The following is a 26,729-nucleotide window of genomic DNA, read 5'->3' on the forward strand; positions in this document are numbered from 1 at the left end:
ACAGAGGGTTAAAAAATCCTGTTAATTTTATAACACTTTTAAACACCCTCAACTTATAACATATTAAATGAACTTAACTGTCTTTTCTTTCAAGGTAAAAGAACAAATCTCTTGTAATTAGTTTGAAATAAAAAGCTGCTTTTCAGGATCTGATTTTTAAAAAACAGGTTTAAACATTATTTCCTTTAAAAGAGATAAGACCCTTTCTTCCTTGAACACTGAGGAAATGATGAGGTTAAAGCATAAGAAGCTGTTTTGATAAAACAGACTCTTTGTATACTGATTATTCAGGATATAAACTTTCCATAAACTTTCACCAGAACAGACTAATGATTTCAGAGACTTTGAAAAAGAACAATATTTTTAACTTTGATACATACTACTTGATACTAAGGCTTTTTCAAACTTTATAGACAGACCCATCAAATCTTACTTAACTTTAACCATAAAATTTTCTTTCCACAAACCTTCTACACTTTCAGTATTCATTTGTCCCACATTTTACTCTTTCTCAATAATCAATCATTTTATTTCAGGATAAAATCATCTCCTGTTTCCTTAGTAATAAAAACACATTCCATATATCCCACATACTAAGTTACCAGGCAAACTTCTTACAACATATCACTGCCATCAACACTAAATGAGCTTGTTAAAATAATGAACTTTTCTTCAGTTTAAATACTTAGTAGCACGTAATACCAGAAACAGTCCCCTAGAAGCCAGTTTGCAGGGAAGACTAGTCACCAACAAGTTTTCCTGTTATAAAATTACCTTTTATTATTTATCATCATCAATTCAGTTTTATATATATTTAATAATGACTTTTTGGAATTAGCCATTTAAATACAGTTTAAACAATGCTTCATTAAATTTCTTATAATTATCCATAACCATATAGACCATATTATTTTAAGACATCTTTTACCTTCACAGAACACATTCCCTTACTTAAAGTTACCACAATACCTTCTACAACTCGCCACATGCAAATTAAGTTCCAAGAGTTTATGAAAAATTAGCCATCCTATTTTAGGACAAAACACCTTTTTGCAAAGACTTATTAAATTTCAGTTAGCATTTTCACAAACTTTTAACCAAATATTCATTTAAGTTTTACATCCTTCATATTATCCTGTGAAGAAAAATAAGTTATTCATTTCAATCTAAGCAAGAGCCATTTTTTATGAAAAGGCATAGTAATTTTGTTAACCAAGACTTACAATTTTTATCATTGTAGATATCTTATTAACATTTAAACTTATGTATTAATATAATAAACTTAAGTATTAATATAAGCACTTATTTAATTTTTGGCCATTCGAATAGAGCTCTTTTTTTTTTTTTTACTAATTTATATTACCATCCGGAGGTATCACAATATACAGTGACATTGAATGAACAGACAGACAAACACAAAACAATTACAACACATTAACAGAAACATACAATTTATTTACAATCAACTCATAATTCTTTACTTTCTTAGTATAGCTGCTTTTAAATCCTCTGTTATATAGCACATCTTAGATTGTACCTTTCAAGATTTCTTCTGGAATTCATGTTGCCAGTAATATGCAAGCTTGTGCTTGGAAACATTTTTATTAGTTATCAGCAATCAGTTAAAATAACTTGAGCAGCAGTTAGGCAGACCATTAGCACACATTTTTGGATTATTACTGTAAGACTATACTGAGACTTGAAGTTCTGGAGATAATTGATTTAAAACTGAAAATTCCTTTTAGACCTTGATAAAAATTTTGTACTCATTTTATTATCTTGGTTAAATAAGCCCAATCAGAATTAGCATGGAAATAAAACAAAACACAAATGTTGCCACGTTTCTCTCTCTCCAGTGGAGTAACTATATTAGCCTTCACTAGCCCAGAGCTACATTGTCATGTAGACAGTAGGGAATTGTGAAAGGATTGGCGTTTGTGGGAAGAAAGTTGATTGCCTTATAAGCTTGTTTGGATTTGGGGGCTTGTGGCTGGCCTTGTTGGTAGGCGGGGCCAATTTCAGAGCAAAGCCTGATGTAACCAGAGGAGTTCTCCTTCTTTCTATCAGGTCTAACTGCGGCCTGATAAACCGCATTTGCATTTGCTTTACATAGTCTGTTTCTGTATTGGTATCGCCAAACAGCCTTTCTGCGGCCGTGCACAATCTGCCTACAAAATCTGAAAAAGGCTCCTCCGGCCCCTGTTTAATATTAGTGAGGGAGGAGGCAGGGCGTTCTTTTGAGCGCAACCTTTTCCAAGCCTTAAGGGCAGCAGTTTGAATTTGAGCAAATAGGCCAGGGTCATACCTACATTGGTTTGTATTATCTCTATAATCATTTGGCCCTGTGAGCATATCAATAGTCCACCCATTTTTGCCGGCCTGAGCATTACCCTTGGCTGTATCGGCACAGAACTCGGCGTACTTGGAATCTCCCGCACTGAGAGCAGAGCGAGCAAGAGTACGCCAACCATGAGGTGTAAGCCAGGCATCGGCAATGTGCTCCAAGATGGTAAGAGTATACGGAGCAGTGGGCCCATAGGTAGAGGCAGCGAACTTAAGCTCTTTTAAATTTTTAAATGGAAAAGTGGAGTGTACCCGAACTTGCTCATCATCATCATTTCTTTTTTCGGTAACCAGGTAAGCAGAGGTAATTACAGGGGGGTGGGACGGAGAAAAGTTAGGAGGGTATTTAGGTGACGGTTTCAGCATGGGTGGCTCTGACGGGGAACTACAGCTGGGCAAAAGGTCGAATTCTTTTAGCTGCTGTAGCTCCTTTTATGAGTTGTAAATACTCCCTTCCTATGGAAACCAGGGATAAACTTCTTTTAGGAAGGCAAAGAATTTAGAGAGTTCTTTAGTATTAACCTTTACTCCTCTCGTCCTAAAGGGGGCCTGCAGGCCGGATAGGAAAAGGGAAGAGGATGCCTGCCCCATTGTTGCCGATCACGCACCGAGACGCTCTGCAGAAGATAGGCAGTCTTCTGAAGGTCTCCACCGCCCGAGCTGATGGCTCGGGTTACCGCAGCCCAAGCTGATAGCCTGGGTCTGCCCAGCCCAAGCTGATGGCTTGGGTTTCTTTGGCCCCAACTGATGACTTGGGGTACCTGCGCAGGCTTTACAGCGTCAGCCAGAACTTTTTCCCCAGGTCCTGTCAACGTCGGGTGCCACTTGTCCGAACCGGCAGGGGCGAGTTCTAGGACCTGTGGGAAGAAGTGGGGGCAGGGGTACGAGAAGAATGGAGGCAAGACAGGATTCTGATTGAGCCTCGTTTATTGGGGGTAAAACACGGGGATATATGAGGGAAGTGGTCGGAGGGCCTCGCAGCAGGTAGGACCGACGCGAGAAGAACTCACGGAGACAGGCTGATGGTGCTGATCCGATTTAATGAGGAAGTGAGAACAATTTATAGGGCATGTAACAAGGTGATTGGTTAGGAGTGTCTAGGGGATGATTGGATGATTTTCTAGTTGCTGGGTAGATGAGGCTTAGAACTGTCCAGTAAGCAGCGAGCGGGCTGAGCAATAATGGGAGGCGTAATCGACCTCGTACCACCTTGCTGCCAAGGGAGACGAATGCAATCTCATACCTTGGATTCAGCCAGGCTCGCTAGCCATATTCAGGCCTGTTCTCCCTCAGATATATAGAGAGGGAAGGGAACGTGTACATAGGTGATAGGCTGGTTTTGCGGGTGGCAGACGTCCAAGGAGGGGATTGGCTGAAAGTTTGTGCCGGGTCTGCAGTGTTTCGCGCCTTGCGCATGCGTATTGCTGTGGTCACCTGACTTGCAGCAGGTAGGGGAGAACAAAGAAGCAGGGAGGAAGAAGAATCAGGAAATGGCAGGGCAGATTTGAATTCTGCCATGTTGTGAGATCCGCCATGTTGTGGCAGGCTGTAAATAGGTCTCACAGCGGATGGCTCCCTACACCTGATTTTTAATTTGTTCACTGAACTGGGTCATGTCTTCCTGATTACAGGTTTGGTTTGTACTTTTTTGTTGCTGTCTGTTCATCATTTTATCTTGGTGAATTCTTTCAGTTGATTAGCTTTTCCATCTAGTCTCAGGTTTTTTTGGGTGCTATTTTTGTGTGTATTAATTTTTTACTTTGACACTTTGTTCTTCTTATTCTATTATCTTGTTGCTGTTTAAGCTACCTTGAAGGGAAAAAAATTAAGGCCAGGAAAAGCAAAAGATGTAAGAAAAGAAAATGTATAATAGTAGTAGTGGTAGTAAATGTTAGCAGAAGAACTGTATAAGACCTAGGAGAATAAATATTAAACTCATATAAGCAGCGTATAGGTATAGGAATAAATAAGTGGATACCTACAATGAAATGGGAAACTGAATATGGAGAATATAGTATGAATTAAAAGGCTAGCATGATCAGGAGAGAGGGAAAGAGAAAAGAAAGGATAATAAGGTAAAGAGTTAATAAAAGATAGAAAACAGAGTAGAAGAGTTAGAAATAAAAAGCCAGAAAACTTGGGGGTTAAACAAAGAGAGAGAATGTAAGAGCAACAACAGAAGGTGGAATGTAGAAAGATGTAGAAAGGAAATGAGATAGCATTGGTAGCCAAAATCAGTATACACAGAAAAGAGGAGGTTGAAAATGAGGAAGCATAGCAAACGGTAAAGAAGCCAGCAGCACCTAATTGAAAAAAGGAAGAAAAGAAAGAAAAAGAAAAAAGTGGGGGAGGGATAAAGAGGAAAGAAAGACAAGATAACAAGAAAAAAAAAACCCAAAAACAACAACAGAAGTCCTCCAGCAAAGTCACCCAAACAATAAAACAACCAGACTTCCAACCTAAGCTCTTATTTAGGGAAAATAAGAGACACAAGGGAAGCTAATACAAAGATATTATGTATGTTTTCCCTGTCTCAAAGTATCACCTAATATTCGAGTGGGTCACTAGTCTAAGAGGAGCTGAGAACTCAACCAGAGACCTTGTACATTCACTCCTCCACTGAGCCAAACCGTCCTTCAGGGTCAACCTGCCCCTCAAAAAAAGCCCCCTTCCAGGGCAGGCTAGACCCTTTGCAATTGAATAAATTGATCAGGAATCTGCCTTTCCCCCTTTTCTACCTTTTTCACTTCCTTCTCTTCCAGGGCACCAGGAAGCCCGTGTGAGATCTCCCCTCCGAAATTCAAATGGGACCCTGGTGAACCAAATCACCACAGAAAATAATGACTCTCAGTCTGTTTGAGAGAGGGCACTCACATCTTGCCCAGAAACCTAAATATGCTCTTGGAAGCCTACCAAGAGCTTCCTACTGTCCTCCTCCCTTAGGTGTGCTGCACAGGATAAGTTAATTGCCTCGCTCCATTTTCTCCCAGACATAACCCACAAAGATTAGGTAGATTGGGCTGCTTCCTCAGATTCACCTCTCCCCTCTTCCTGGTTTCTCCTCAAATCAGCTGGTACGCTCCTCAAAGCTCAAAAAGGGGGGCCCAGACAATTGATATTACACTCATAAGACCCTTTTCCACCCTTCACCAGAACCTCCCACTCTCAGAGATTTTCTCCCCTCCCTGTGTGACCTGGGAAAACTGAAGCTTCTTGCCCTGGGGGATGGGTAGGAACCCACATTTTACCTTAAGCTATCACTCCCCTTTTGCACTCTCACTGGATGTATGTCCAGCAGCCTCCTGCTTTGTGGTTCCCAAAACATCTCACCCAGGCAACCTTCTGTCCCCACTCAGCCATTTTTTCTAGGCACATCCTATGGGTGCTCTTACTCTGATGCCATCTTTCTCTGCCTTTTCACATTGTTTCCTTTTAAATGTTGGGTAGAATTAATCAGTTAAAACATGCAGACTTAGAATTTTCTTTAGGGGAGGTTTTTAGTCAATTATTTAATGGCTAAAGGTATATTAAGTTTTCTGTTTCTTCTTGAGTGAGTTTTGGTAGTTACAAATTATCCACATTACCTGTCCTATTGAATACATTATTATAAAATTATTCATAATAGTCCCTTATTTTCCCTTTAATAGCTATTAAATCTTTTGTGATGATACCACTATTATTACTCATATTGTTAATTATTGTTAATTTTTGTCTTATTTCTGATCAATCTGGCTAAATATTAATTTTATTAATCTTCTCAAAGAATCAGTTTTTAGTTCCATCCATTTTCTCTATTGTTTTTCTATTTACTATTTATTGATTCTTGCTTGATTTATATCATTTTCTTTATATTGCTCATTTTGGGCTGAAATTGCTTTTATTTCTTTACTTTTTAAAGATGGATGCTGAGGCCATTAATTTGTAACCTTTCTTCCTATTATAAGCACTTACTGCTATAAACTTCCTTCTGCACACAACTTATGTTTCAGTTGTCATTCAGTTCAAAATACTTTCCAATTCTCCTTTAATTTCTTCTTTGACCTAGGGGTTATTTAGAAATACGCTATTTGGTTTTCAACTGTTTTGGGGAATCTACTGAGAATTTTTTGTAACTGATTTCAAATTTAATTCCATTGTAGCCAGAGAACATACTTTGTATAGATTGAATCATTTTTAATATATCAAAACTCCTCTTATGGTCCAGATTTTAGCCACTCTGATAACATTTGCTTTTGAAATAATTGTATATTCTGCTGCTATTGGGTAAAAGGTTCTATGAATGTTAAATAGGTCAAGTTGGTTGATAATGTTGTTCAAGTATTCTGTTTTCTTAACAATTATCTGTCCCCTTGCTCTTTCTATTGAGAAAGGGTTATTGACAGCTACAATTACATTTCAGGATTTTTAAATCTCTCCTTACATTTATATCAGGTTTTGTTTTTCATATATTTTGAAACTCTGTTTTAGGTACATTAACATTTAGCCTTGTTTATGTGTTTTTGATACTGGTCATCTTTTATCTTCAGGAAATGACTCTATCTCTGGTAATAGTCTTTATTCTGAAATCTTTTTTCTGGTATTTGTGTAGTCATTGCACATTTCTTTTGATTAGTTATCATACCATATTTTGTTCCATCATTTTACTTTTAACCTATTAGTGTCCTTATATTTAAAGTGGGTTTCTTACAGATAATATATAGATCATTTTGTTATTATTGTTTTAATCTAATCTGAAAATCACAGACTTTTTTTTTTCCGAGGTAACAGGGGCTGGGAAATAAACCTGGGACCCTGTATGTGGGAAGCTGGTGCTCAACCACTGAACCACATCAGCTCCTCTGAGTTGGTTTTTCTCATTTGTCTTGCTTGTAGTTTTTTTTTTTTTTTTTTAAGGAGGAATGAGGAACTGAATCTGGGACAGCCCATGTGGGAGGAAGGCACTGAACAGCTTGAGCCACATCTGCTCCCTTTCTCCCCTGTTTTTTGTTTTTTTTTAAGCCAATCTGAGTTTATCGATATGGGAGCATCTGCCAATGATTCTGCATTTGATGCACTAGCTTAAGCATCAAGGAATAGTTTCATTGTTTGCTTGGTGGTTTGAAAGAAACTTTGATCTTAATGTAGTTGAGAAACCAGGGCTACATCATATAATTTCAAGTAAGTAAATTCAAAGACTGAGGAAGAGAGAAATGTTGGAGTGTGTTTGTCATGAGTGCTTTCCCACCTCCTATCCATGTCTCCTGAGGGGACATGGACCCAAAACACCCTACCTTCATCAAGGCAATAGGAAATAGCATTGTGAAGGGAGTGCCAACATCTTTATCTAAGAAACTGTAGTGGCTGTTCTCTGTCAGCCAAAGATGCTGGTAGAGAGAAGTGGTTGTTGGAAACGAGAGTCACAATTTCAATTGGATTGTGGATCTCACCAGGGTAGCACAGGCCTGGGAAGAGCTCTAACTGCCAGAGGCACAGTGAGCTTGGCTACCAAAATAGGCAGCTGGCCAGCCTGATAATCAGAATGATCTGACTCAAAGGGATCTCTGGTAGTAACAGCTCATAAGGCCCCCAAAGAAAAATAGATGCCTGAACGAGTTAAAGAATCTTCTGACAGTTGTTAACCTTCCAGTCTCCTGGAAAATAGATTAGAATGGTAATGAAGCATTATCTCTAAAATCCAAAGAGAATTTCAAAATGCTTTTCTTCATTGTAAGAGGTGTAAGGTGCTGAAAATCTTTCATTTTGGAGGGAATAACTTGGCATTCTTTATACCATTGGACCAACCTACGGAGGCAGAAGGCGCCTGTACTTTCATGACATTTTTCTCAGATCTCTGATTTATATGTGTATTAGTCAGCCAAAGAGGTGTTGATGCAAAATACCATAAATCAGTTGGTTTTTATAGAGGATATTCATTTGGGGTAGAAGCTTACAGTTACCCGGCCCTAAAGCATAAATTACTTCCCTCACCAAAGTTTGTTGCCACGTATTGGAGCAAGATGGCTGCCAATGTCTGCCAGGGTTCAGCCTCCCTCTTACTTTTAAGGTTCCGTGGTCCTGTATTTGTAAATAAAATTTTATTGGAACACAACCTTGGCCACTACTTTGTGTATTGTCTATGGCTGTTGAGTAGTTGCCACAGTATCCATAAAACCCACAATGCTGAAAATATTCATTATTTGGCCCTTTATGGTAAAACCTTGCTAAATCCTGGTTTAGACCATTTACATTTAATGTCATCATTTTTAGGTTTAGGGGTAAGTCTCTAATATTTCTGCTTGTGACTTTTGTTCTTTACTCCCTTTCCCACTTTTCATACTTCTGATAAATTAATCGTGTGCTTTTTTTGTCTGGAATTTCATTTAGTTTCTTTTTTGTCTTATTAGCAATAATCTTTCGTTTTGTTGCTTAGTGGTTGCTTTAGGGTTGATAGCATACATCTTTAAATTACCACACTTTATCTTCAAGTTATTATAGCACTCTAAATATAAGTATTTTATATTAATTTAATTCCATTTAACCCTCCAAAATTAATGATATTGCTGATAATCATTTTACTTAAACATCCAGTAGAAAAGGACAAGTTAAATTGTCTTCTTTCACAAATATGATCATTTATGTAAAATATTCTATATAATCTAAAAAATATTTTCTAGAAATTACAAGTGAGTTAGTAAGATGGCAGTTTACAAAATAAGTACACAAATTCAATTCTATATTTGCAATAAACAAATGAATAAAATTTTAAAATACTATTATGTTAATGCCACTACTACAGAATATTTAATAATAAATATAACCAAGGTAAGCATAACTTATAAACTGAAAATTATAAAACATTTCTGAGAACAATTAAATAAGACTCAAATAAATGGAGTGTTTTACATGTCCATGGATTGAAAATCTCAATATTAATATAATGCCAACCATTCTAAAATTGGTCAATAGATTCAGTGAAATCCAAATCCATATTTCATCTCAACAGCCTTTTTTTTTTTTTTTTTTGCAGAAATTGACACTGACTCTAAAATTTGCATGCAGCGTCACAGGAGATAATATAAAACCAATATAACTTTGAATAAGAAGAAAAAGATTGTTTACTAACTGATTTTAAGACTTATATAACCATACTTACCAAGGCAGTATGATATTTGTTTAAATATAGGCAAATATACCAATGGAACAGAATAAAGAATAAAAAATCACTTATGCACATATAAGGTCAATGGATTTTCAACAAAGATACTAAGCAATTCATTTGTGGAAGACAATCTTTTCAATACATGGTACTGGAACAATTGGATATCTATATGCAAAAACAAACACAAATAAACAAAACAAAAGTTTCAATCCATTCCTTTTAACATTATCAAAAGAAAACTCAAAATGTGCTATGAAATTTCTAGACAAAAAAATACATAAAAATATTGGTGACCTTGGGTTAGAAAAAGGGTTTTTTTAGATACAGCACTAGAAGGCTCCATAAAAGGCATATAATTGATAAATTATACTTCATAAAACTTATGAACTGTTTTTCAAAATACTCTGTTAAGAAAATGAAAAGACAAGCTACAGACTAGGTGAAAATAATTTCAAAATACATATCTAGGAAAGAAATAACCAGAGATATAATGAATTTTCAGAATGTGAAAATAATGAAAAAGTAATGTGACCCCAATAAAGAAATGAGCAAAATATGTGAATGGACAATTCAATTCACTTATGGAGCTACAGAAAGGAAAACAATGTGGAGAGATTCTCAATACCACTAGTCATTGGGAAATGTGAGATAAAACATGTTGAGAAGCCACTACATATATATTAGAGTGGAAAGAATTAAGAAGACTTTCCATATCAAGTATTGAAGATCATGTGGAACAACTGGAGTTCTTTCATTCATTGATAGTAGGAATGTAAAATGCTACAACTACATTGGTTAACAGTTTGCCAGTTTCTTAAATAGCTAACCATAAAAAGACCTGTGCCGTAAGGCATTTAACCTTGCCCAAAAAGATGTCTGTGCTTCTGGAAGGTTGCAGAATGAGTTCCTGTATGGTACATCAAGGGAACCGAGGCTCAACAACAGAAACTTTCAGCAAATGAGTATTTTATTACTTACACAGCACAAAGGTCCAAAAGAGGAAGGAAAGAGATTCCATCATGGCAGTCCAGATGGGACTATCCCATTGAAATAAAAGATAGTCATAAAAACAGCAAAATCTACCTCCAAATCTTAAGTATGAAGTTAATAGAAATGTGAGCTTTTTTCAAATATAGTCTACAAATTCCTTTTAGTCCTGTTTAAATGAACATAGTCAGCTTTTACTTCTATCGAAGTGATCTTTAAAGCATTTATCTTAAAATTTTAGTGTTTCCCTTTTCCCTTCCATCTATATTCTTCTCTCTCTCATAATAGTATCAGGTACAAAATTATTTTAAATGAATCATTGCATTATATTTAGGTATATGCTTATATTATTTGTTCCTTTGAATAGGGGATAAATTCTACAATTAAACATAGTTATTCATCTTTTTAACTTATTTGCTCAGTAAAGATTCTGGCACGTAGTAGGAATTGTCAAAAACTCATTAAAAGGGTGAATTAAATAACTTTAGTATTAGGTACTGGAGAGAATATTATGAAACCGATAATTTTAAATTCCTGGTGACATAAATGAGTAGGAGAGGAAACATGAAAGAAGCATTATGAGAAGACAATTAAACAGTGGTAAAGGTGTTTGTAATCACTGGCTTTTTAATTTATTTTGAGGGAATTTACAGATATAAACTCTTTACTATTTATTGAGCACATCCTTTGAGTATAGTGCAAGCAAATTTGTGTATATATATTTTTGAGCTGGGTTTTTATAGTTTCATTTCTTTAGTCAACTTTATTGGTACATTTTAATAAAACACACAATTCCTCCAAGGTGTACAATCAATGGTATTTCTATAATCACGTAGTTGTGCATTCATCATTTCAATCATTATTAGAGCATTTTCATTATTTCAATATTAATAATAACAAATAAAAAAACAGACAAAGAAATAAACAATAAAATTCCTCACCTCTCAATCTCTCTATACTTCCCCCACTGTACATAGCTGCTGCTTCAGGCTATTCTAGCCAAAGTATATAATCAATGGGTTTTAGTATAATCACAATGTTATACATTCATCATCTCATAAATTCTAGAACAATTTCATTACTCCAAAAAGAAAGATTCCAAACTCCTTAGCATTCCTTCCTCAGACCTACATAACAACTAAACTTTCATCTTTATGAATTAATTTATATTTACATTTTATATAAATAGAATCATACAATATGTAGTACTCTGTATCTGGTCTCCTTCACTTAGTATAATTTTTTGTCTGATATTAATATTGTCTAGTATTAACTTAGCTCAGCTTCAAGGAAAAATGTGCTTATATACAATTCTACCCATATGCATATTTCACATAATATATTTCACGTAATATATTTAGTTCATAATAGTGCAATCATACAATATTTTTCCTTTTGTGTCTGGCTTGCTTCTCTCAGCATAATGTCTTGCAGGTTCATCCATGTTGTCATATACTTCACCAAGTAATTTCTTCTTAATTTTGTGTATATTTTGTTGATCCTTACACTGGCTCTACAAGATAAGTAATATTTATATCTTAGCCATGAAGAAAATGAGTATTAAAGAGGTAGACTGACTAGACCAAATCTAGATATTTTGAGTTTGTCCTCATTCCAGTTACTTTGTCTTTAAAATAAAATACAAAATGACAGAGTGAATACCATGGACATTTACTGAGTCACTAGGTAATTTGTAGCCTGAGATATTTTTCGGTGCCATACATTTGGGCAAATTAACATTTTTACGTAATCATATCCTGATGGCAGCCCAGCAATTACAGAAGGAAGATCTTACCCAGACTAAAATTCTTTGTATTTACTGGTCTAATCTTTCACATCAGGAATTTGTTCCCAGTTCCGCAGTTCTTAAAACGTAAATTACAACCCCCCCAAAGGATTGTACTGTAGATTTTCTTGTAGCCTGTCCAAACCAAAAAAGATATTGGCATGCACTCTGGGAAACATGCTTGTGCAGAGACTTCCCAAATATGGTGAGGTGACTTGTGCCTTACATACCTGGCTTGCCAAAGATCTTTTCATTCTGGGTACTTCTTTTCTTATAACCCACCAAATTTGACTATTTGCAGCCCCACATCTGCATGCTTTCTCCTAGGCATTAACTATTATATTAATATACTTGAATATTATGATTAGAGTTTTCTGGAGAAAAGAACTGACTAGATACATACATACATACATACATACATGAACACATATATATACACACACACACACATATATAAAGGCATTTATTATAAGAATTGACTCCGGCAAAAGTAGGGCAAGGCAAGTCCAAAATCCTTAGGGCAGGCTGAAACCTGAACACTTTGAAAAAGGTTATTTTGAAATCTGAAATCTGGCACATCCAAACTTTGTAGGTAAGACCCTAGACTGGAAACTCCAATAAAGTGACAGTTTATTTCCTAGGAGTACCTGGCTGACTGAAGAGAAAGGAATTCTTTCTGACTTCTCAAATCCTCAATCCTTGCTTAAAACCTCCAACTGATTGAAGAAGGAGATACCCTTCATTGTTGAGGGGGTTTTCCTTTGTTGATTGTAGATGCAATCAACCATAGATGCAATCAGCAGACTAATGAAAAAACGCATGTACAAAATTCCCTCACAATAGTAATCAGGCCAGTGCTTGCTTGACCAAACAACTGGATATCACAGCTTAACCAGGTTAACACCTGAATTTAACCATTACTGTTGACCCCTTGGTCACCTTAGTGCCCTTACACCACACTTAATCTCTAAATAGACAATAACATTAGTCATAAGTCATAATATAGTCATAAGTCATCATCATAAGATGATGTTATCTCTTATCCTTGATATCTTGTGACTTAAATATTTTAATATAAGACTTAAAATTAAAACTCATGGGAAGTAGTGAAGAGAGGGAAGAAAACAGATATTTGCTTTTCGTATATATACAAACATATTCATAACAAAACAAGGGAGAAGTACAATAATCATTACATTCCTCATTTCTGCAACTGGCCATGCAGTCATAGCTTGTAATTAAAATTACCTTATTCCACTACCCATTCCATATTCCCTTTACTCTTAGCCACCACATTAGCTGGTTGTGGTTCTCTGCCTGGTGTGGTGATCCACATCTTTATTCCTCTAGGTTCTGGGCCATTGGTAGTCCTGTCTGGATTGTTTTTTGGGTGTTTTTTAAAATATACTCTTCCATTGTCTTTCATCACAGGGCATAATAGTACTAAGAGACACTCTAAAGGATTGTCTGTATTACAGACATACTCTTCTTTACCTCCCTTGTATAGTAACAGTTCAATTTCCCCTTGGCTGTCAGGACCAATCACCCCAGCAAGTAGAGTATCTAATATTAAATGATTAACTAATCTTAAACACATTTTCTTCCTAAGAGGCACAATAGACTCAAAAGTAAGATATCGTCTTTTTCTTTAAAAGCATGTATTGAGTATATAGTTTTATGGAAATACATTTTAAGTGAACCGTTTTATGCTTGCTAGAGAGGTATAAGAATGGAATTTCAGATTGTGAATTACATGAATGTGACTCAGAATTGTAAATAATAAATGTCAATAGGAGCAATCTACATCAAATGTTTCTTGGATGGAAAATTTACTAAAATAGAATTATTATTCAGTTAAATACCTGTATAACCTAATATGCAATCAAAGTAAAAGCATGCTGCTAACTTATATGTATGTGCTTTATATACATAGGAGCTTTATTCTGCAGTTTAGCAACTAAAGACATAACAGTAAATTGAATTGATTTGTAGTTGAGTTTTCCAATACGTTTCTCTTATTTCAGCACTGTGATCAAATAGGGGACATATTACAGTATTACAGGAATTAAAAGCCAAGCTGTTAAAAAAAACGAGTCGGATTTGTAGCCACCTGAGAGCCCACTGTAATGCCATATACTTGTACGCAATTAATCAGACTTCATGGCTCCACAGTACAGGTCTCAGGTCTCTTAGGAATTGATCTATAATAAATATTTTATTTTATTACCATAAAGAATAGTCATCATACACTAACTGAACAAGCAACTGTTATGTGAGTTCAAATATAATACTCTATATTTAATGTGCCATAAAAGCCAAGGATAGGCTTATCTGGAATATTGAGCAATAAAGCTTAACTACTGAATCAAACATAGCTAAGAGATGAGAAATTGTCTAAATAAGATAATTTTATAGAAAGATCTGCTTTAGTTTTCATTATTCTTTATAAACTCTTGTTTATGTTCTGGACATAAATTTTAATTTCACACATTCTAACACTGATGGTTTGGAACTGTATGTACCCAGAAAAACAAATTCCTAACCTGAATCATTCCTATAAGGGTGAACACTGTGTAAGTAGGGATTTTGATGAGGTTATGTCAGTTAAGGTGTAGCCAACTTCAATCAGGGTAGGTCTTAATCCTGCTAATGGAGTCCTTTATAAGCAGAATGCAATTCTGACACAGAGAGAGAAGCGACAAGAAGCAAGCAGATGAACATGAATGGAATCTGGAAGAGAAGGGAAAGACTAGGGGACACTGCTATGTGTCCTTGCCATGTGACAAAGTAGGGGCAGAGATCACCAGCAGCCAGCCCCAGAATGCCAGGCTTCAGGAAGAAAGCATTGCACTGATGATGCCTTGATCTGGAATTTCTTTTTGTAATAAAACCATGACTTAATAAGTTTGCATTGTTTCATGGTATTTGCTTGAGCAGGCAAAGAAACTAAAACAAACATATATCACTTATATTAATCTCTTCATTTCCAATCTTGGCAACTAATGGATCAATTAATTATAGCAAATTTTTTAAGGTGTCATTTACAATTAACTCACAAAATTACACCAAGTTCCAATATTGCTATTTGTTTTTGAGAGTCACATCAGAAAGCCTACTTTTTCTTTAAAAATTCATAAATGTTTGGCTCTAATACTCCCTTATTTAATAATTATTAAATAAATAGTGATCCTGAAAAATTTTATTTCAATGTAAAAAAGTAACAGGTAAAGTTACACAGCATTCAGTGGCTATCCTTTATCCATAGTGAATAATACTTATGGCTTTTTCTTGAGATTGTTTATATTGAACATTAGTTAACCTCTTCTTTAAATGTTAGGCATTGCTGGGCATAAAAATGAAAATTACATAGAATATACTATTCTTTTTTCTTTTCCCAAAATTCCTGTCCTTTTAAGCTATAAATGCTATTAATTAGGAAGAATCATGGTCTATTACATTAATATCAGTGTTTTTAAGAATTCAAAGTTAATAAAAATGAATATAAATAACTAAAACCAGGATGGCTTCGGAACAGGGAAAATTAAAAAGCTAATGCTGCCACTGCATTCATAGAATTTTTTCTTTTACGCTGGGACATTCATGGCCATTATAAATGCTTAAACAATATGTAAACTTTAGTGTTTTTTATTTTCCTTATTTTTAACATTCCCCTTTTATTTTAAAATCATAGAAAGCTATTTTATAATTCATATGCAAAATATTCTCTATAAGGTAATAACAAACAGTGATTTTAATACTTCTAATGGATTTGCAATTTTAATTTGTAATTTTTCTGGGATAGAATGGAAAAGTCATGTCAAAATCCAATAAATTGTTCAAATACTCTTCAACTTTGATTCTTAGCTGATATCTTTAGGGTGTTACCAAAAAAATTACACAGAGGAGGAAATAATAAAGAAATAAATGATGATGATATGCTTTGGAAGCAAAAAAGTCAATCTAGAGATAATTTCTTTGTAGTGGTCAGACCTAAGTCCCTTCCTTTTATTTACCATCAAATTTATTAATTTCTGACTATATCGTCATCAGAAATCTGAAAGAATTCAAATAAATTGACCACTGGTTTCATGGTCATTTTTCACTAACATTTCACTCTTTTTAAATGGAATAGTGAAGGGAATTTCACCTGAGAATGCCAAGCTTAGTTTGCTGGGGAGCATGTAAAAAATACAACAACCAAACTTTGCCTTTATTGGGAACAGTTTACAAGGAAAACCAAACACAGCAGACTTTGTGTATGTGAGTCCAGCTAATGGATGTTGATAGAGTTGTGTGTTATTCCTGGAAGTCTTATATTAGTTGTAAATTATGACATCGTAAGAGAACAGCCAGCTTATGAAAGCAAAATATATCTGTCCCCTTTTCCCCTCCCCAGTGTAAGCAGAGAATCTTTCCAGGTAAGATTGGGGCTGGACAAGGGCGGGGTCTCCAATAACCTGCCTCCAAGTTTGGGAATTTTTCCTATTTGATTTTTACATGAATGAACTTTCATAACTGATAGCAAAAAGCATAGCCCTAAAGTAAAAGCTCTTGGAGGGCAGGAACTGCTTTCTGCTTATCTCTACCCTCAGCTTTCAGTGTTAAACTTAATAGAGCAGGTGTAGTTAGTTAGCCCATTAGTTAGTTAAGTCAGCTCCTACTTGCAAACACTTTGCTGCTAGTTTAAGGAATTGTAAGTAAGGAGAAAAAACACATCTCCTGCTAGCCTATGCGATCATTTAATAAAGCAGCAGTGTCTCAATCCCCTTAAACACCCTGGCTTCTATCATAGCTCGCAGAATGTGCCAGAGGTTGTTTTTTGCGTAGACTTCATAACTATAAGTAGAGAAATGAAGTAGTGGGTCAAAGACTGAAGGACAAGTAAACCACAGTGTACAAGGTTGAAGTAGGGCAAATAGTACCAAAAATCTGGAAGGGTATGAAGGAACTTGTGTTGGAGTTAGGCGTGAATGCACAGAATTTTTAACTTGAAATTTAGACGACAACATCCTTACCATTAGGCAATAATGGGGTTTTACAGGGTGGAGTTCCTATTTTTGCTTTTGTCTATAATTACTGATAAAGATCTGGTTTCTCTATATTTCCCTCCCCCATGTAGCCCCAGTGAAGTATTCTAGTCAATTTTACCATTATGGTTAATCCAAAAACCCTGCGTGTTATCTTGCCTTTCCCATTGCATCTTTGTGTCTTAACGAAGTAACCAGGTGGTCCCCTTCCTTCCGAACCTTTTTCAGGTTGGGGTCTATAGAAGAGCATGCATGTGGAGAGAAGGAATGAAAGGAGCTAAAGGACCTGTGAAAAGTGATTTGAGCTCTATCATAGTTATTAAGTAGAGTTTATGATAGCAGAGAAGTGAAAGACAATATGCTTCTAGCAGTAGAGATGATGGAAGACAGAGATAATAAACAGCACAGATAGCTACTGAGAAGCACTGCCAGAAAAGAGAAAGGCAGGGAGCGGGTGAGAAGAGATATAGAAAAAGAAAAGCTGGAGAGAGAAACTGAGTAATAGAGGAGAGAGGGACAACTTCTGGGATCCTTGCAGAAGAATGAGTGTCCCTATCCAATGCCATTTTTTAGGATTGGAAGGCCCAAGAAGATTTTTTAAAAGTCATCTTTATTGAGGTATAATAAAATATATTTTAAAAATTTACTAGTTTAAGAGTACAACTTAAGTGCACAATATTTTATTATTTGGCAATATATTATTATAAAAAAATTTCAGCTTCAAAATTATATAAAGAATAATGTAAAAACACACACACATAGTCACTACCCAACCTCATCTGTCTTAGAATTTTGTGATAGTTACTTTTTATAGAATACGTATTACAGACAGGGTTAAACTTCCTGCTCACTCCTCACATACTCCTCTCTCAACAAAGACTACTAACGTCTTGACTTGGCATTTATCATTCCTATACAGATTTTTTATTTATTTTCTATATCCCTGTGCATGCACATTATACATGATTTTTTCATATTTTAAAGTCACTATAGATGACATAATATTGAATATATTATTGCTCAATATATTACATTTTGAAATATATCAATATGATCAATTAATATAGCTAACTCACATTGTCTGCTGTAGATTTTTTAGTTTATTTGTCCATTGTCTATGATTATTTAGACAGTTTCTAATATTCTTCAATTGTAATCATTGAAACAATCATATATATACAGTCTTTTAAAAAAAACTTCATTTCAAATTCAAAAAAATAAAATAGTAGAAAAAGGCAATTCAACAAGTTATGGAAGCATTACCCCTAAATGGTCCAGGCACTTTTATCTCATCTAATTCCCATTACTAAATTGTTCCACTTGTGTTCAGAAAGATACATAGATTAGCATACATTAGTTAAATAGCCTAGTCAAGGTCTCCTTACTATAGAAAAAAATTAAAGAGAAAAAAATGCTTAATCATATTCATATCTTACAAAACCAAATACCATATACTTTTTTTACCTTTAGCATTACTATAGTACCAATTTTGTTTTTGCTGCAAAAACATTACAATGTTATTAACTATAGTCTATAAATTACATTAGTTATATTTTCCCATATATCACCACAATTCTAACACCTTAAAGTAGAAGAACATTTCTGTATTTATATTATTAAACACAATCCTCATCTACTGCCAAAATCATGTTATACATTTCCTATATTATCCTTCAGCTGTCCTCCAACTAACATTAATCTCCCTAGACTACTGGGTTCAGGCACAATTACATCCATAAGTCAAAAGTGTTTCTTACAGTCATTATAATGTGTTACCATCAAATCCAACCATTGTCACATATTTACATTTGGCCTTATAAAATATTCTACATACTTCTAGCATCATTTCCCTTTCTTATTCCTCATTTCATCTGCCACCAACCTACATCTCATAATCCAAATCTCTGAGTATACTCATTGTATTCAGCTCCTATCAGTGAGACCATACAATACAATCTTTTTTCTTTTGTGTCTGGTTTATTTCACGTAATGTAATTGTATTGGTCAGTCAAAGGGTTGCTGATGCAAAATACTAGAAATTGGTTGGTTTTTATAGAGGGTATTTTTTGGGGGGTAGGAGCTTACAGATACCAGGCCATAAAGCATAAGATACTTCTCTCATCAAAGTCTATTTTCACCTGTTGGAACAAGATGGCTGCCTATGTCTGCGAGGGTTCAGGCTTCCTGGGTTCCTCCCTTCCTGGGGCTTGCTTCTCTTTCCTCTGTGTGCTTACTTCCTGGGGCTCCAGCTTAAGGCTTCAGCATCAAACTCCAACATCGAAACTCCAACATCAAAACCCCTCAACTCTGTCCTTTGCTATGCTTTTTATCCGTGAGTCCCCACCCACCAAGGGGTAGAGTCTCAACGCCCTACTGGCACAAGAGGTTTACATAATTATTTAATCAAGTAAATCTATGAATCCAATATAATTGAATATGCCTAGAGGAGAAGATCAGTTTACAAACATAATCCAATATTTCTTTTTTGGAATTCGTCAAACTGCTACATCAATATATACAAAGTTCTTCCATGTTGTCATTGCATTTCTCCAATTCCCCAATTGTCTTGTACACGAATACAAGTGTTCCTCTAAGATGTGAATCCAGCAATGGCTTGCTGATGAGCAAAAATACATACCCTTAAATTGTCCCAGGTACTGCACAAAGTTGCTCTTCAAAGATGTTGAACTATTTACACATCCTCAAAGTTATATAAAAATTACCTGTAGTTCCATACTCTTACCAATCTTTATATTAAAGCTTTGTCAGTGTTTTCACATTTTAAGAAGTAGGAAATAGTATCCAATATTCTATACATAAACCTTAGTGTTTCTTTGAATGTTCCTGGCCTATTTTTCTGTTAGAATTATATTATCTCTTTCTTACTGACTTGTAGCAATTTTTTTGATATATTTTAGATGCTAATTGTCTGTCATTTAAATTTTCTGTCTGTCTTTGGCTTGGCTTTTTACTTTGATTACAGCTTTTATTTTACATATATTTAATTTTAATATAACCAAATGTATCATTATTTTCTTTTAATTAATATACGGTTTTAGTGTGTAGTTAAAAAAATCCTTTCTTGATGGGGAGTCATAATAGATTCTCTTATATATTCTTGTATCTTAGTTTTCACATTTTTGTCTTTAATTCAACAGTAATGTAATTAGGTGAATGGGAATTCATAGGAACTTATTTTTTTCCAATTTAAATTAAAAAATTGTCTAAGCACCACTGATTGACTATTGAAAGTACACGATTTCCCCATTGAATTGTAGTACTGCCTCCATCAAATTGTTGGATTATCTATATGCATAGAATTGATTTGGCATTATCATTTCTTTACTGCTGGCTTTGTTGTCAATACTACATTACCTAAATGAATGTAGGATTAGGATTAATACTGATATGTGATAGGTTGAATTTCTTAATACCAGTCTTCCAAATTTTACAGACTAATCTTAGTGTTTTGCTATTCCATATGCATTTTTAAAAATGTGCTTATCAATTTGTGCTAAAGAACAATAAAAACTAGAGTTATATTGATTTTTTAATTAAAAATACTTGGAAAATATTGTCATTTTTGCCAGAGTAATATTATTGATGAATCTATTAATTTAATGTTGTATTTTCTGCATTTTATTAGTAATATATTTTTCTAAATCATTTTCTCTCTCTATATATATATACATATATATATACACACATATATACTCAACATTTGTTAATTTTATTCTTAGGTATTTTAAAAATTCTATTATATATGATATGAATTAATAGCTTCAATTTCTGATGTTTTGATGCCAATGTGTAGAACACACTTTATTATTGATGATTGATTTTGTATCAAGAGGCATTGCTAAACTCTTTTATTAGTTCTAATATTTTATGATTCTCTTGGACTCTCTATGTAACCAATCTTACAATATGCAAAATATGACAATTTTTTTCTTTCTTTCCAAACTTACACACTTTCTTTTTCCTTTCTAAGTCTTTAGTTTCAAACCTGCAAGACAAAATTGAATAGAAGCAGTGTTGGCAGCCATCTTTGTCATATTTTTTTAAAGGAATGTTTTTCACACTTCTTTGAAAATTAATTTACTAAAATCTGGTACATTAATTTTATCCAGTTAAGAAAATTCATATATACTACTAGTTTATTAAAAGGATTTTAAAAATCTAATTGATAGTTGAAATATATTGAGGTCTCTTCTATTCATTGGGGTGTTCTCATAATTTTTCTTCTTTAAAATTGCTAAATGTGTGACCTCCCTTGATCATAATTATAAATATACATACATATGTGAAAGTCTTTCCTTATATTTAAATATACACCCATGCATATATGTGTGTGTATACACACATTTCTACATTTGGTTTGCTGTGATTTTGTTTATAACTTTTTCATTTATAATTACGAGTGAAATTGGCCTGTTGTTTTCCCTTCTTGTTGCATTGATGTGTAGTTTTGATATCAGTGTTTAACCACCCACATAAAAGTGATATGGGGATGATTTTCTTCTGAACTACTTTGTATAAGACAGAGATTATATGTTTAATTAATATCGGTGGTACTTTGCCTGTAAGGGAGTAAAGGATAAAGTAACAAATATAGGAAATCTACAGCATAAATCCAGAAACTCAGCAGCCTTCATGTTATAACCAGAGAGGTCTGCAGTTGATGTTACCAGCAGATCATAGGGATCACCCTGGTAATTTCCTTTTTTTTTCCCTCAAACCAAAGGTCTCTCATATTTATTACTGAACCAATTTATTTATGCCAAAGCATTAAAAAAAAAACAACTTTTTCTTCCAATAAAGTCCAACTGTTCAGACATAAAGGGTCTCCGTCAACAAGATGTAAGTGAACTCGATACAGCATAAACATGTGAGTTATTACATGTGTGATTCCTTAAAGACCCAGCTTGGTTCTTCTCCATTGTCTTCTCTTGGAGCTGTACCTGATTTTATTTTCATTTGAATCCATTGAGGAATGGGACAATTCTGTTTTGGTTTCTTGGCCAGGAATTGCATGATTCTAAAAGTCTTATGAGAAGACATGGTGAAGCTGGAAGTCCAGGTAATTTCCTTGTGAAGCTCCCTTTGTCCCTTTTAATGATGGATTTTCAGACTTTCTGACTCCTTCTGACCTTTTTGAAGTAGTGGCTGGTCCTAGGATTAAGTAACCAGGATCAAACTCAAACACATGTAGGGTTTACTTCAAGAATACATAAAAAGTCAATTTTCTGAATATTATTTATTCTTTTAATATGTATATAGTACTTATCGTGTAGCAGGCATGTACTAAGTAAATTATAAATATTAACCCACTTAAATGTAGGAAGGTCTATGAGGACAAATAAAGAAGCTTAGGTACAGAAAAGTGAAGTAATGTCATCAAGATCTGAGGTATAGAGAAGTAAAGTAATTTCATTAAGATCACACAGGAGTTAATAGCAGAGTCAGGATTCACAACCAGGCACTATGTCTCCAGAACCCGTGCTTTCACCCACACATGAAGCTACCTCCCTTCTCAGTTTTCCAGGCATAACATTTCCCTCGGAGCACTTGAGTTAGGACTACTTGAGTCTATTTCTGTGATTTCCAATAACTGTCCGAATATGTGCTATTATGTTTTCCAAATATTAAGAAAATTCATAACATACCTTTCACATATTTATGAAGAGGAAGACACAATTGATGCTTAAAAGTTTGTAGATTTGGATTGTGGTTGAACTAAAACTAAAAACCTGCTTTTAAACAGAGAAAAGCATTGTGTGCTTAGTTGAATGCAGAGAGTGAAATGTACTTGGAACTTTCTGAGCTGAGAGAAAATGATGATGTTCATGCAAGGAAGTATATTGAGGAAATTCAGAGATCTCTTTTTTTATGTAGAATACATGACACACGCTTGTGCTTTTGTGAATTCTTACTTTAAGTGGCAAGTACACTTTTGGAGACTCTGGGGATGATCATTAATAATTTCATGTCTACATACACCTGGGGAAGAAGAACCCAGATAGTGAGCTCATAATTTAGTGTGGTCTAGTTCAATGGCATCAGTCTCAGAGCCAACTCACTATGTGTCAGAGAATTTACAGAAGCATTCTCTGTAGCAGATACATTGGTGCTCCAGCCATGTCCTTTCAGGAGTGCCAACCAAAATAGGCCCCTACTGTCTCGTGTCCACCCCTGTGACCCTATAACTAAAGGCTTAGCTAAGCTCCTGTATGGGGCAGGTGGAAAATGCTAAGGGATTAACACTCCTAGAAGTAACCCAATGATGAATGAAAGTTGGAGCATAATTAGGCTAGCGTCCTCTTTGCTTTCTGGGATGGGGACTTAGGCAACCCTGATGTGTGTTCTACTGTCTGCCAAAGTTGTCCAGGAAGAAGAGCCACAGTTTTCCATAGCACTAACCTGCTTTTGCCCTCTATTTTATTGTATTTTTAACCTCTTGTCTGTTTTCAATTCCCCTTCTTGTGTTTCTTGGGATCACCTCCCAAATTAACTACTTCCTCGCAAATCCTCATCTCAAACTCTACTTCTGGGAAAGCCTAAACTGAGACATGCATCAGAATTGTGAGTGAAATTTAACACTTTCAGTAACACTAAACATCTTTATGTTTTGCCCCCTCTCTCTTTCCACCAGTCATGCTGCTTTTTAGTTTGCTATCTAATGTCACAGAGCACAGACCTCACAAGTGTCTAGAAGCCCTTCCTGCGATGCCCCATGTTTTAGCTCACAGCTTATTGGCTGCTGGATTCCTCTTCTCTTCAAGTGCCAGACTCTCTGTGGTCCAGCCAAGGGCAACAAAGTCAGTATACACCACTGTTACAACCCACAGTGGAGAGGTGACCCCCCAAAGGCTTGCAAATTTATGCCAGTATATTCTAGGTACCTGGATCAGCAGTGGGTGAGAAACTTGTTCCCACCAAACTGCTCACTGATTGGCCCAGGAATGACCACAACTATGCCCCATCCTGAAATGCCACGAGGTACACAGACCCAACCCTAACACTCCCTGCACCCATATTCAGTCCCCTCCAGGGACAGGGACTGGGGGTAGCAGTAGTTCTATGAGGAGAGCAGGGAAGAGAGTCCGGGGGAGTTGGGGGGGGGGGGGCGGGGGGATCCCGGGTTGTAGCAGTTAATGGAATCAGCTCTCATACCCATCCTGGGAGGCTGGAAGGTGGCAGAGGCCTGGGAACATGCTCTATTGTCCTATTGATGTCACTCACAAAACACAAAAGTAAAAAATAAAATTATTAAGAATTTCCAGATGACCACAGAAGGGCATTGAATGCTAAGTACGGGCCTGTGTGAATACACTGGTCTTATGTCAGTGAAGCCAGACTGCTGGATCCAAATCCTCAACCTCATACCCACCCCCCCCTGCCAAATTCATCCTTATCTTTCTCAATGCCATCTTATTGTTCAAAACCGTCCTCCTGCAAATCTCTTTTGGAGCTTCTGCTTTTCCCACTCCCCTGTGGCTTTCAAAGAAAATGTGGATGTGCCATTTAATATACATTATCTACTCCTGAGTCATTGTTTTATCCCTTTCCCTCTTTTCGTAAACATAGACTTCATTATGACACTGTGTTTCCATTGAACCTATTATTGTCTCTCAATTTAAAGTATATTCTACATTGCCTTAATGGATTTTGGCTTCTAATTTGTAATTTCCTTCTCGATACAGCCTCTGCCATAATTCTTGATGACTTTTGTAAGTCCAATGATGCCGTCGCATTACTAAATTTCCTGGCACAGCCAGGCTCCTAAATTCAACCATTAGAATAATGCACTCGCTATCAATCCTATTTTGTTAAACTTCTGGGTTGGTCACTGGCACGTGGAACACTCCAGAGAAGGGGGTGGTTCTCTGGGTACTCATCTTTCAGGGGCAGGTCTATGAGCCATGATTGGTTACACAGGTGATATCGGAAGAACAGGGTTACTTCTGAAAGGAGAAGGCAATGGGCTAGAGTCAAACAGGACACTGCTGACCAGCTTTACTACAAACTAGTGCTCTCTAACCTTGTCTGCAGTCCCATTAGAACTTGTCAATGCCTCTGTTCATCTATAAGGAATTCCTTATGGCATATCCAGCTTTTTCCCACTGTTCCCATTCTCATTTCAAACCTTTCATCTCTCACTTGGTCTGGTTAACTGCTTGTCATTCTTAAGAATCAGCTCATCCTTCGGTTCTCCAGAAATCTCCTGTGACATTTATGTGCTATTCCTGCCATCCATAAGCCTGAGTAGCCTGCTTTTTCTGTGGCCTCCAAGCATTCAGAATAGGTGTTCAATAAGTGTTTATTAAATGCAGGAATTTCCATAATCCGATTCTCACCAGTGTAAATATAGGAAAAATAACCTTGCTTCCAAGTTCACTGAGAACAAGGCCTGATGTCTGAAGTTGACCTAACTTTGTCCTGCAAATCAAAATCGTTCAATATCTTTAGCTGTAACCTCTTCTTTTCTAAGTTTAAACCTTCTACAGGATCCAATAATTTGTAATAAGCATATAATCCCTCCTCTAGCCTTGTGGGAAATATCAAATTCAATTTGCTATCATAGATGATGAACGGAGTTGTATTCTACGGGTAGGAGACCTGAAGTTCATTCAAGCTAATGGAAGAACATTACGTTTTAAAAAATAATTTTAGATTATTTTAAAAATATTTAATACAGTGCATTCTATGCATGGATTCCTGCACATGTATGCATCTTTTATGGTACTGTATGTAAATTTTATTGATTGATATCTTTATTCCAGTTTCTGGAAATCCTTTGCTGAAACTAGAAAGGTACCATAACTATAAGTCCTAAACTATTATAACAAATAAGGATTCTCTTTTTTATTTTCCTTATACTTTAAATGGAATGTTATCCAAAATCCTTTTCCTGCTTACTTTTATTCATATTGGGCAACATAGATATATACACATAGGGTGTATATAACTATTTTGATTATCAAATGTGTAGTGTGAATGCATGTAAAATTTTTTTTTTTTTATCTTTCTACACCCCCTGAAGTGAAATGATACAAGTGATAAAATGAAGTGAGAGGGAAAGAAACTTGGTAATAATAGGAACTTGGGAGAAATAGCAAAGTTCACACTTTTCTACCTTCACGTTCTAGCACTTTTAACCTGAACTGTTAATTGCTGCTACAGCCTAAACTCCTTGGTGCCTGCAATAAAAAAAGTTATTCTATTTCTATGAAAATACAATTATATTCATAGACTAAGAATTATTTTCATTTTAAAAACATTTTTCCCAGTTTTTGTTAATGAAAATGAATGTCAATATTTGAATACCTCCTTTTGCCAACCGTGTACTCTAAAGAGTGTTTGAAAGTAGCTTAAATACTTTTTCCTAAGAGGTAGAAGAGAAAGATGAGTATTATGAATGTCTCCTGAAATAGAAAATCTTTCTAGT

This window comes from Dasypus novemcinctus, chromosome 9 (assembly GCF_030445035.2).
Source record: "Dasypus novemcinctus isolate mDasNov1 chromosome 9, mDasNov1.1.hap2, whole genome shotgun sequence".
NCBI lineage: Eukaryota > Metazoa > Chordata > Mammalia > Cingulata > Dasypodidae > Dasypus > Dasypus novemcinctus.